Raw genomic sequence first — 13,091 nt, forward strand, 5'->3', positions numbered from 1 at the left:
TGTACCAAACTCACTAAAAGGGGCAGTAATAAAGCCTCTCTTGAAAAAGCCAAACCTTGACGCAGAAAATATAAAAAAACTATCAAAACTATATCGAATCTTCCATTCCTCTCAAAACTTTTAGAAAAGGCTGTTGCGCAGCAACTCACTGCCTTCCTGAAGACAATGTCTACGAAATGCTTCAGTCTGATTTTAGGCCCCATCATAGCTCTTATTCACTGCTATGCGGATGACACACAGCTGTACATTTCAATGAAACATGGTGAAGCCCCAAAATTGCCCTCGCTAGAAGTCTGTGTTTCAGACATAAGGAAGTGGATGGCTGCAAACAGTGTCTCCTGACCCCTCCTGTCTCAGCCTCCAGTATTTATGCTGCAGTAGTTTATGTGTCTGGGGGCTAGTGTCAGTTTGTTATATCTGGAGTACTTCTCCTGTCTTATCAGGGGTCTCGTGTGAATTTAAATATGCTCTCTCTAATTATCTTTCTCTCTTTCATAGCCTGGTTCTCTCTAGGCTTCTTCCTAGGTTTTGGCCTTTCTAGGGATTTTTTCCTAGCCAACGTGCTTCGACACCTGCATTGCTTGCTGTTTGGGGTTTTAGGCTGGGTTTCTGTACGGCACTTTGAGATATCAGCTGATGTACGAAGGGCTATATAAATACATTTGATTTGGTTTGATTTGAAGTTCAGGACACATCTAGAATGACATGATAATCTCATTCAACTTCTGTGTGAAGTGGACTAGAGTAGCTGCCAACCAATTTCTTTGGAATTACTGTACTACAATCAAATGTTTTTACATTTTGGAGTATTATCTAGGCCTCAACAGTTGGTCATATTCCTGACAATTGTAATGTTGTCAGGGTAATAATGTAATGATTGTTGGGGTAATAATGTAACGGTTGTCAGGGTAATAATGTAACGGTTGTCAGGGTAATAATGTAACGGTTGTCAAGGTAATAATGTAACGATTGCTGGGCTAATAATGTAACGGTTGTCAGGGTAATAATTTAACGGTTGTCAGGGTAATAATTTTAACGGTTTTTGGGGTAATAGTGTAACGGTTATTAAGGTAATAATGTAACGTTTGTCAGGGTAATAATGTAACGGTTGACAGAGTAATAATGTAACGGTTGTCAAGATAATAATGTAACGGTTATCAAGGTAATAATGTAACGGTTGCCAGGGTAATAATTTAACTTTTGTTGGGGTAATAGTGCAATGGTTATTAAGGTAATAATTTAACGGTTGTCAGGGTAATAATTTAACGGTTGTTGGGGTAATAGTGTAACGGTTATTAAGGTAATAATGTAACTGTTGTCAGGGTAATAATATAAAGGTTGACAGGGTAATAATGTAACGGTTGTCAAGGTAATAATGTAACGGTTGTCAGGGTAATAATGTAACGGTTGTCAGGGTAATAATGTAACGGTTGTCAGGATAATAATGTAATGGTTGTCAAGGTAATAATGTAACGGTTGTCAGGGTAATAATGTCATGTTGTACCACTGATTTCTTACCAGAACAATATAGTGTAAAACAAATTAAGTGGTGATATTAGCATGCAATTCTTACTGGAATAGCTCAACTTTTATTTAGGCTACATAATTTCTACATGTCAGCAACATGGAGTGAATCCTTCAAACCGCTAATCCTGGCTATCAGTGGAGTCTTGTCTGGCAGCGAAACAGCTCATTTTGCATCATTTATTGCCTTTTTAAAAACAATTGCTGATATGGCTGACTTTCTAAAAACAAATGTTTAACACAAACTCCTTGTGGATTTGAGTAAGTCGAGAAAAAATATATATTTCTCCTTCAACTAATAATGAACGCCAAAATTAGTTTTGAAACATACAAAAACATTATGTTCAGTAAATTCATGATGTTTATTCTTATATTATTAACACTTAGCTCTAAGACATCTCCCTGCCATATAACATAATTTATGCATACATTATGTAATATGTCAGGGAGATTTGTCTACTGTTGCCAAGAAAGTAATACTATGTCTATGTTGTGTTGTAAGCTGTTAGTAGCCCATGTGACTCACCCTTATTATGTAGCCTATTTTTTCCCTCATAATTTAGCCTACTGTTGTGTCTTTGTGGTGCACATGTAGCCTATAATCTGTTTTAAATAAATGTAATTAACCGGATATTGTAAGAGCTGTCCTTGTCTGCTTTTACGCCCCCTTTATTTATTTACGTCCTATGGTTCTGACTTGGTGTACAGGGAGAACACTGTAAGAACGGACAATGTTCGGAATTCCGTCGGCGTACATTTCAAAAGTGCTGAACAAGTAGTTATGTTGACTACGTCCGTCTTAGCTTGCTCATTAATATCTTAATCTAAAATTATGGACTGCCTCTTATCCGCTCATCTTTCGCTTAAGCCAAAGTTTGTAGATTTCAATTGTTCAGTAGAAAACACATCAGACATATCAGCTATGTTTTTTGAAAAGGCAGTAAATGAGGCTGAATGAACTGTTTCCCTGCCAGACAAGGCTCTACTGATAGCCAGGTGCAGCAGTGGTAAGGTGTCGGGACTCTGATGTTGGGACAGCTTTATGTAGGCCCTAACAGTTTGTGGGCACCATTTGTCTCCATTATAGTCCAATTAATGCATTGTTTAGTGTTGTGTTGTGGCTTTGCTCGCAATCATCAAAAACGTTTGTTTTGAGTTTGCCCCATCAAGATGTACATGCTAAAATGTACAACATGTACATGCTAAAATGGTCTCTTCACAGTGCTCCTTCTAACATACGTTGTTATTTGAGATACCTGGGTTGGCAGAGAATTCCGTTTAGTCATGGCTCTATTAAATACTGTTACTTTCCCAGCCTGTTCTGGACCTGGGGACTGTGAAGTAACCTCTGGTTGCATGTCTTGTGTTGTACCTTCTTGTGTTGAACCAGCTCGCACAAAGACAAGATTGACAAGCATATTCCTGACATTCGCACCAGTCACATTCGCACGTGTACATCAAAGTGCACAAAACTAGGGCCTGTAGGACCTGTCTGGTCGACTGAGATGTCAAGAAAGCAGAGCAACGCCTTACCATGGACAGATCTCTTCCCATTTTAGCAACATTGAGTCTATATGTTTAGACCAGCTTGCTATCTAGGGTTACAATTGCCACAATATTCAATAATAGATCTAAATGAGATTGAGTTGAGCGAGTGATTTTTTTTTTCTCCCCAAAAACAATACTTTTGTTTTTTGAGATATTTTTTGTCATGTGGGCAAAAGACTTAAAACTGTTAAGGCTCCATGGATTGATAAACTGTACGGTTGATAGAGATGGGGCAAAATGAGTGGATAATAAGTCTGGCTGCACATCTGACTGGCTGACTTACTGCAAACTGATCAATTATGTGACTAAACTCAACAAAAAGTAGAAGAAATTGTATTATGAAGCCAAGATCAATGACATACTTTAAAGAATGATGAAAAAAAACCTTGAGTACTTTAAATGAAATGAAGGGCAGAAAGACAAATTAAACTCCGTCTTTCATCAAATCAGATGGCTTATTCGCCACAAAACAATTTGATGTTGCCAATTATTTTAATGATTACTTCATTGGCAAAGTGGGCAAACTTAAGCAGGAAATGCCAACAACGAAGAGTGAGCCATCACATTCATGCATAAAAACAACTAATAATGAAATAATAGAGTTAAGTTAGTGTGGGACAGGAGGAACAATGATTGTTATCGATCAATAATGACAAACCACCTTGCATTGAAAACTTTCAGTGCCTTCGGAAAGTATTCAGACCCATTAAATCCTTCCACATTTTGTTTTGATCCAGTCTCATTTAAAATGAATTAAATTGTTGTTGTTTTTTCATCAATCTACAAACAATTCCCAATAATGACCAGGCAAATATTTTTTTGTGAAAATTTTTGCAAATGTATTACAAATAACAAAGAGAAAATTACATTTACATAAGTATTGAGACCCTTTACACAGCACTTTGTTGAAGCACCTTTGGCAGCGATTACAGCATCGAGAGTTCTTGGGTGTGATGCTACAAGCTTGACACACCTGCATTTAGGAAGTTTCTCCCATTCTTCTCTGCAGATCCTCTCAAGCTCTGTCAGGTTGGATGGGGAGTGTTACTGCACAGCTATTTTCAGGTCTCTGCAGAGATGTTTGATCGGTTTCAAGTCCAGGCTCTGGATGGGCCACTCAAGAACGTTTAGAGACTCGTCCCTGCGTTCTCTTGGCTGTGTGCTTAGGGTTGCTGTCCTGTTGGAAGGTGAACCTTCACTCCAGTCTGAGGTCCTGAGCGCTCTGGAGCAGGCTTTCATCAAGGATCTCTCTGTACTTTGCTCCAAGTGGGCTGTCATTTGCATTTTATTGAGGAGTGGCTTCCGCCTGGAAACTCTACCATAATGGCCTGATTGGTGGAATGCTGCAGAGATGGTTTTCCTTCTGGAAGTCTCTCCCATCTTCTCTAGAGCAACTCTAGAGCTCTGTCCGATTGACCATTGGGTTCTTAGTCACCTCCCTGACCAAGGCCCTTCTCCCCAATTGTTCAGTTTGGCCGGGTGGCCAGCTCTAGGAAGAGTCTTGGTGGGTCCAAACCTCTTCCATATAAGAATGAGGGAGGCTACTGTGTTCTTGGGGAATTCAATGCTGCAGACATTTTTTGGTACCCTTCCCCAGATCTGTGCCTCAACACAATCCTGTCTCGGAGCTCTACTGACAATTTCCTCAACCTCATGGCTTGGTTTTTGCTCTGACATGCACTGTCAACTGTGGGACTTTATACAGACAGGTGTGTGCCTTTCCAAATAATGTCCAATCAATTGAATTTACCACAGGTGGACTCCAATAAAGTTGTCGAAACATCTCAAGGATGATCAATCGAAACAGGATGAACCTGAGCTCAATTTTGAGTCTCATAGCAAATGGTCTGAATGCTTATGTAACTAAGGTATTTCTGTTTTATTTTATTAATACATTTGCTAACATTTAAAAACACCTGTTTGCTTTGTCATTATTGGGTATTGTGATGCCATGATGCAGTATTATCATGTCATTATAGGGTATTGTGTGTGGATTGATGAAGAAACACCATTTTAGAATAAGGCTGTAACGTAACAAAATGTGTAAAAAGTCAAGGGGTCTGAATACTTTCTGAATGCACTTTACAGCTAATGAAGTCACTGAAACCCTTAAGAAGGAGTTGCAGTCAGTTGTAATGGGTGGCCAGAAATAAACTGGTCCTGAACAACTCTAAAACTAAGAGAATCGTATTTGGTACAACTCATTCCCTAATCTCTAGACCTCAGCTGTATCTGGTAATGAATGGTGTGGCTGTTGAACAAGATGAGGAGATGAATTTACTTTGTGTTACCTTAGATTGTAAACTGTCAAAACATACATATTCAATGGTTGTAAAGATGGGGAGAGGTCTGTCTGTAATAAAGACATGTACTTCTTCACTCCACAAAGCAAGTCCTGCAGGCTCTAGTTTAATTGTATCTTGATTATTGTCCAGTTGTGTGGTCAAGTGCTGCAAATAAAGGCCTAGTTAAGCTGCAGCTGGTCCCAGAACAGAGTGGCACATCTTGCTCTTCATTGTAATCAGAGGACTAATATAAATACTAAGCATTACCAGTCTCTCTTGGCTAAGGGTTGAGGAGAGACTGATTGCATCACTTCTTTTTATAAAAATTATCAATGTGTTGAAAATTCCACTTTTTTTTTGCATTGTCAACTTATGCACAGCTCTGAAACACACACTTACCCCCACCAGACCTGTCACCAGGGGTCTATTCACAGTCCGCAAATCGGACTGCAAATCGAATAGAACAAATTCAAGAAAATGTACAGTATTATATAGAGCCATTATTGCATGGAACTTTCTTACATATCATATTGTTAAAATGAACAGCAAACCTGGTTTCAAAAAACAGCTAAAGCAACACCTCAAGGAACAATGCCTCTCCCCCTTTTTGACATAGATAGCTTGTGTGTATGTATTGATATGTAGGCTATGTGTGTCGTTTTTAAATGCATGTTATTCTGTTCTGTCCTTACGCTGTTCTTGTCTATTAATGTTCCGTATTATGTCATGTTTCATGTTTTGTGTGAACCCCAGGAAGAGAAGCTGCATCTTTTGCAACAGCCTATGGGGATCCTAATAAAATACAAAAAATACCAATTACCAATGGCGGCTAACTTTACTCCAGCCAATGCTTGGCCATGGAAACCCATTTCATGAAGCTCCTGACAAACAGTTTTTGTGCTGACGTTGCTTCCAGAGGAAAAACTATTTTTACATGCTGCATACTTCAGCACACGGCGGTCCCGTTCCGTGAGCTTGTGTGGCCTACCACTTCACGACTGAGCCGTTATTGCTCCTAGACCTTTCCACTTCACAATAACAGCACTTACGGTTGACTGGGGCAGATCTAGCAGGGCAGAAATTGACAAACTGACTCGTTGGAAAGGTGGCATCTTATGACGTTGCCACGTTAAAAGTCACTGAGCCCTTCAGTATGGAGATCGCATGGCCGTGTGCTTGATTTTATACACCTGGTTGGTATTGAAAGGGCTTGCTGGATCTTAACATAAACAACATCTGTGATGTGGAATCAAACAGTAAAACAAATTAGTTGTAGAAATAAAGAAAGATTTGAAGACGTCTGAAAAACAGAAGTTGTGTATTTTTATATACAAGTGGGACACATTCTATAGCTGAGGTATTTATGTAACAACAAAAAAAAAGAAGATAATAAATAATAAAAGCCAATGGTAGTCTTTTTCCGAAGCCTGGTGTGGGAGTATGGAAGCCACACTGAATTATCCCAAAAAAGAGCAAATCTTATGAGGGGGTGACAGTCTCAGAAAACCATGAACCGCTCCTCTTCACCAAGCCTTATGGAAACCTCTTATCTAGACGAGATAATGTGCTTATTTTCTACACGCTTACATAAACACACCATAAACAGTCCACAGTTTCGAAATGTACTGTCATCTGTAGAGCAATGGTTTCACCTAGAACATATCCCACTTTGGAAAGTACATGCAGTAGGTAATTTAGACTGAAAGTCTGTTGGTATTCTTCCTAATCTTGGTTTTAACACGGAACAAATATCTTGCGTAACTTGGTCAGCTGTGTGATTTATACACAAAATCTGTCCAGGAGAGATTATATTCTTCCTGATGTGTCCAAAGTGGAAATAATAGTTTAATTTCAGGCTATAGAGATTCACTGATCTCCTAACAATAACAACCAAACAAAACTCTGAAAGTTCCACCTTTCTCTTAAAACAAAAAATGAGAGACCTCAGAGTTGCCAGGACAAATACTTTTTACGCCACTTCAATACAGCTGTGACCGGAAGTGATTTTTGTGGCAGGTTAGAACAGCATTTTTGCTAACCCCAACCCTTTTCCTAACCTTAACCTCAGTCTCCTAACCTGCTATATTAATTATCATAAACTGCTGCTTAAGTTCTCCTAACATGCTATGGAAAAAAGCTGTATCAAAGTGGTGTGAAAAGAGTGTTACTCCTATAGAGATATATAGAGGACTCTTTGTTTCTGTGACTGCATGGGCAGTGCCATTGAGGCAAGCTCCATTTTGAAGTAGTAATTTTTCTTCTTCCTGATTGGCTGATCCTTCCTGATAACCCGGTTGGACATGACTCCAACAGGGTCACCAGGAGGGATCAGCTAATGATGTTGGAAGTTCCACCTAGTTGACTACCTAAAAAATGGTGGAAGCCCTCGATGGCGCTGCCCATACTAATATAGCCTTTTGGCCACTAGAGGCCTCTATCATTCTCTATGGTTTCTCAAGAGTTGCCTCCTCAGAGCCACATTTTCCTGTTCCAGGTTTGGGTTCATAGAGCCTCTCTGTAACTAGAGTGCTGAATGCTGTGGAAATGAATTGTAGGAGGAATATGCTTAAGTTCTGCTTCTATCACTGACCTTTATATACTGTGCTTTGTATTCAGTGGAGCGGAACGGAGTAAATGGAATGGCATCACACCATATGCCACTACCACAAGCATGTCCTCCCCAATTAAGGTGCCACCAACCTCCTGTGGTTGTATGCTGTTCAAAGGATCATCCATGGACTCTAGCATTACTTTCTCAAAATGTATTTCACCATAGCTGCCAGAGTAGATGCGATTTACACAGACAAACACACACACACACACACACACACACACACACACACACACACACACACACACACACACACACACACACACACACACACACACACACACACACACACACACACACACACACACACAACATCTGGTATGTATTATTTTCCCAGTTGCTTTAGAATATGTAGGGCATAGAAATGAGGGCAGCATGCAATTCATATCGGAAGTTAAACATGGCCTTGACTCACAGAGGAGAATTTTCTATTTCCCAAAGCAACATTTCCCAAAGCAAATATCTCACCACTCACTGCAATGCAGAAATCTTCAAGGCATTTTGTGACTTTAAAGCAAGTGTGAGCTTAAAAAAGAATAACTAGTCACACAAACCACAAAAATCAAATATACCTAACAAAAATATAAACGCAACATTTTAAGTGTTGGACCCATGATAAATCAGCTAAAATAAAACATCCCAGAAATGTTCCGTTTGCACAAAAAGCTTATTTTTCTCAAATATTGTGAAAAAATGTGTTTACATCCCTGTTAGTGAGCATTTCTCCTTGGCCAAGATTATCAATGCACCTGACAGGTGTGGCATATCAAGAAGCTGATTAAACAGCATGATCATTACACAGGTGCACCTTGTGCTGCGGACAAAAAAAAGTCCACTCTAAAATGTGCAATTTTGTTTCACAACACAATGCCACAGATGTCTTAAGTATCGAGGGAGTGTGCAATTGACATGCCGACTGCACGGATGTAGCTGCTTCCAGCCTCCAGCCAGTGGCTGCATGTGAAGTGACAACTGTCACTGTTGTCATTACAAGCCAACTTTAAACACCGATGACAATCAACAGGCTATAGTCAATATTTGTTCCTGTGAGAAAAGATTGAGAAAGATTATATATAAAAAGTGATCATTATATATTTGTTTATACAATAGAAACTAATTGGAGAAATTACTCACAGAAAAAAAAAAAAGAAAGTCTCACGCTTCACTGATCTGTCGTAATGCTTTTAAACTACAAAATCATTCAACTCTAAATGTAGTTTCAATTGAAAACGCAAAAATATGTCTGGTATTTTAAGATAAGCGGTAAAAAGATAGCGAGACTGTTGCTGGTCTTCAGAATGCGTCGGGAAGCCTGTGGTTCCTTCCTGCCTCCAGGCAGTGAGTGCGTGTGTGATGTGAAGTGACTGGTGTTGCCCCGTCATCATCTCTGAAGATACTCGGTCTGTGAGGTCCACCATACATCACCCGCCGGAGCAGGACATCTGGGTGCTCCGGCGACATTGTGTTTACGCAACTTAAAGAGCTCTCCGCTCCAGTGCGACAGTGATGAATGGCCTGCTGCAGCAAAACAGATGATGTGAGCAGCCAGTGGGAGGATAGGAGAATAGACTGGCTAGCTAGAGAAATGGATAGGAAGAGGCCACTGAATCACAGGTTTAGGCTCGCTAGAGGAACGGATGGGTGAGGCCACTTTATCACGGGTATAGGCTAGCTAGAGGAATGGATGGGATGAGGCCACTGCATCACAGGTATAGGCTAGCTAGAGGAACGGATGGGATGAGGCCACTTTATCACGGGTATAGGCTTGCTAGAGGAATGGATGTGATGAGGCCACTGCTTCAGGGGTATAGGCTAGCTAGAGGAATGGATGGATGAGGCCACTGCGTCAGGGGTATAGGCTAGCTAGAGGAATGGATGGATGAGGCCACTGCGTAAGGGGTATAGGCTAGCTATAGGAATGGATGGATGAGGCCACAGCGTCAGGGGTATAGGCTATCTAGAGGAATGGATGGATGAGGCCACTGCGTCAGGGGTATAGGCTAACTAGAGAAATGGATGGATGAGGCCACTGCGTAAGGGGTATAGGCTAACTAGAGAAACGGATGGATGAGGCCACTGCGTCAGGGGTATAGGCTAGCAAGAGAAAAGGATGGATGAGGCCACTGCGTCAGGGGTATAGGCTAGCTAGAGGAACGGATGGATGAGGCCACTGCGTAAGGGGTATAGGCTAGCTTGTCCTTACATGCTAGTCCTAGTCCTTCTCAACATGCCTACCTGGTTAAATAAAGTCTATTGACGCACCCATGTGTCAATTTAATGAACATAATACAAAAATCCTCGTCAAAATCTGTCAGAATAACCTAAAGGAAAGGATGGATGAGGATTCCTCTCTCTGTTCTGTATGTGCTGTGTCTCAACCCACTTCATTTGCCTATGTCAGTTTTCCACATCTGCGGTGGAAAGTTACACGGCTACAGTACTGTTTTTCAGACGTCTGTAGCGTCCGAATGGCCAAGTTTGTATATTCCTTCTTGTGAATCTGCGTTGGTTTGTGGCGGACGTCTTATTTGTTTTGCTAATTTTTTTTGTTTAAAGTGCTGACCAATAACACCAATTCCTTTAGAAAAGTGAGCCCGTTTTGAAACTCTTGTTAGACCAAAATGAAATACCAATACAAAATCCCTTATTAGAGTTAATGCAAAAGCCTGTGTGTGATTAAATGCCAGTCATTAATATAGCACGGCGTCCATCCCAAAATAACACCCTATTTGCCCTGGTCAAATGTAGCCGACTATAAAAGGAATAGGGTGCCATTTGGGATGTATGTGTACAGTGTGTGTCTCTCATAATCTTCCTTCTATACCATGGAATCCCCTTTCATCCCTTTACAAGTAAATGAAGAGGCCAAGTGCAACGTACAAGCCCAGAATCGGTCACAAAATTGTACCCTATTCCCTATACAGTAAACTACTTTTGACCAGGGCTCTGCAGAGAAGAGAGTGCCATTTGGAACACAAAGCGCACACAATCCCAGTCAGACAGGTTAATAACTTGCCTGTGGCTAGCTCAAATTGTGTTCTATTGACACCTGCTATCTGCCTCAAGATAGAAGCCAAAGACCTCATCAGACAACAAGATAGGCTCCAGGAGGTAAATGCTGTGGCTCTCTCTCTCTCTCTCTCTCTCTCTCTTTAGAAGTGTTGTTGACCATGTTAATCATGATTCCTGGACTTGTTCACTTTTGTTCTTTGTCTTCTCTTTGTTCTTTCCACTTGACCCATACGGAAAACTAATGACTTAGAATATATGTAGAATACCAGTCAAAAGTTTGGCCACAGCTACTCATTCTCTGGTCTTCTTTATTTGTACTATTTTCTACTTTGCAGAATAATAGTAAAGACATCAAAACTATGAAATAACACATATGGAATCATAGTAGTAACCAAAAAAGTGTTATTATATATTTTACATTCTTCAATGTAGCCACCATTTGCCTTGATGACAGCTTTGCACACTATTGGCCTACTCTCAACCAGCTTCATGAGGTAGTCACCTGGAATGATTTTCAATGAACAGGTGTACCTTGTTAAAAGTTCATTTGTGGAAATTCATTACTTCTTAATTTGTTTGAGCCCATCAGTTGTGTTGTGACAAGGTAAGGGTGGTATACAGAAGATAGACATATTTAGTAAATGACCAAGTCCATATTTTATCAAGAACAGCTCAAATAAAAGAGAAACAACAGTCCATCATTACTTTAAAACATGAAGGTCAGTCAATGCGGAAAATTTCAAGGACTTTGAAAGTTTCTTCAAGTGCAGTCACAAAACCCATCAAGCGCTATGATGAAACTGGCTCTCAGAAGGACCGCCACAGGAAAGGAAGACGCAGAGTTCCCTCTGCTGCAAAGGACAAGTTCATTCGAGTTACCAAGCCTCAGATTTCAGCCCAAATAAATGCTTCACAGAGTTCAAGTAACAGACACATCTCAACATCAACTGTTCAGAGGAGACTGACAGAATCAGGCCTTAATGGTTGAATTGCTGCGAAGAAACCACTACTAAAGGACACAAATAACAAGAGACTTGCTTGGGCCAAGAAACAATACTGTGGAACTCTGTCCTTTGTTCTGATGAGTCCAAATTTGAGATTTTTGGTTCCAACTTCTGTGTCTTTCTGAGACGCATAGCAGGTGAACAGAAGAGATCCGCATGTGTGGTTCCCACCATGAAGCATGGGAAAGGGGGGTACCTAGTCAGTTGTCCAACTGAATGTATTCAACTGAAATGTGTCTTCCACATTTAACCCAATCCCTCTGAATCAGAGAGGTGCAGGGGGCTGCCATAATTGACATCCACAGCATCCAGGGAACAGTGGATCAAGGATTTGTTAACTACCTAGCTCAGGGGTAGAACAACAGATGTTTTACCTTGTTAGCTCAGTGATTCGATCCAGCAACCTTCTGGTTACTGGCCCGACGCTCTAACCACTAGTCTACCTGCCGCCCCGGCATAGAGGAAGTGTGATGGTGTGGAGATGCTTTGCTGGTGACACTGTCTGTGATTTATTTAGAAGTCAAGGCACACCTAACCAGCATGGCTACCACAGCATTCTGCAGTGATACGCCATCCCATCCGGTTTGCGCTTAGTCCCACTATAATTTGTTTTTCAATTGGACAATGAACCAACACACCTCCAGGCTGTGTCAGGGCTATTTGACCAAGAAGGAGAGTGATGGAGTGCTCCATCAGATGACCTGGCCTCCACAATCACCCGACCTCAACCCAGTTGAGATGGATTGGGATGAGTTGGACAGCAGAGTGAAGGAAAAAACAGCCAACAAGTGCTCAGCATATGTGGGAACTCCTTCAAGACTGTAGGAAAAGCGTTCTATGTGAAGAAGGTTAAGAAAATGCCAAGAGTGTACAAAGCTGTCATCAAGGCAAGTGGGTGGCTACTTTGAAGAATCTGAAATCTAAAACTGATTTTAATTTGTATGACACATTTTTGATTGCTACATGATTCCATATGTGTAAGTTCATAGTTTTGATATAATCACTATTATTATACAATGTATAAAATAGTAAAAACAAAGAAAAACCCTTGCATGAGTAGGTGTGTCCAAACTTTTGTACTGTATAGATACACTAATAGAAAGTGAA

Source organism: Oncorhynchus clarkii, chromosome 7 (assembly GCF_045791955.1).
Source record: "Oncorhynchus clarkii lewisi isolate Uvic-CL-2024 chromosome 7, UVic_Ocla_1.0, whole genome shotgun sequence".
In the NCBI taxonomy this organism is placed as follows: Eukaryota; Metazoa; Chordata; class Actinopteri; order Salmoniformes; family Salmonidae; genus Oncorhynchus; species Oncorhynchus clarkii.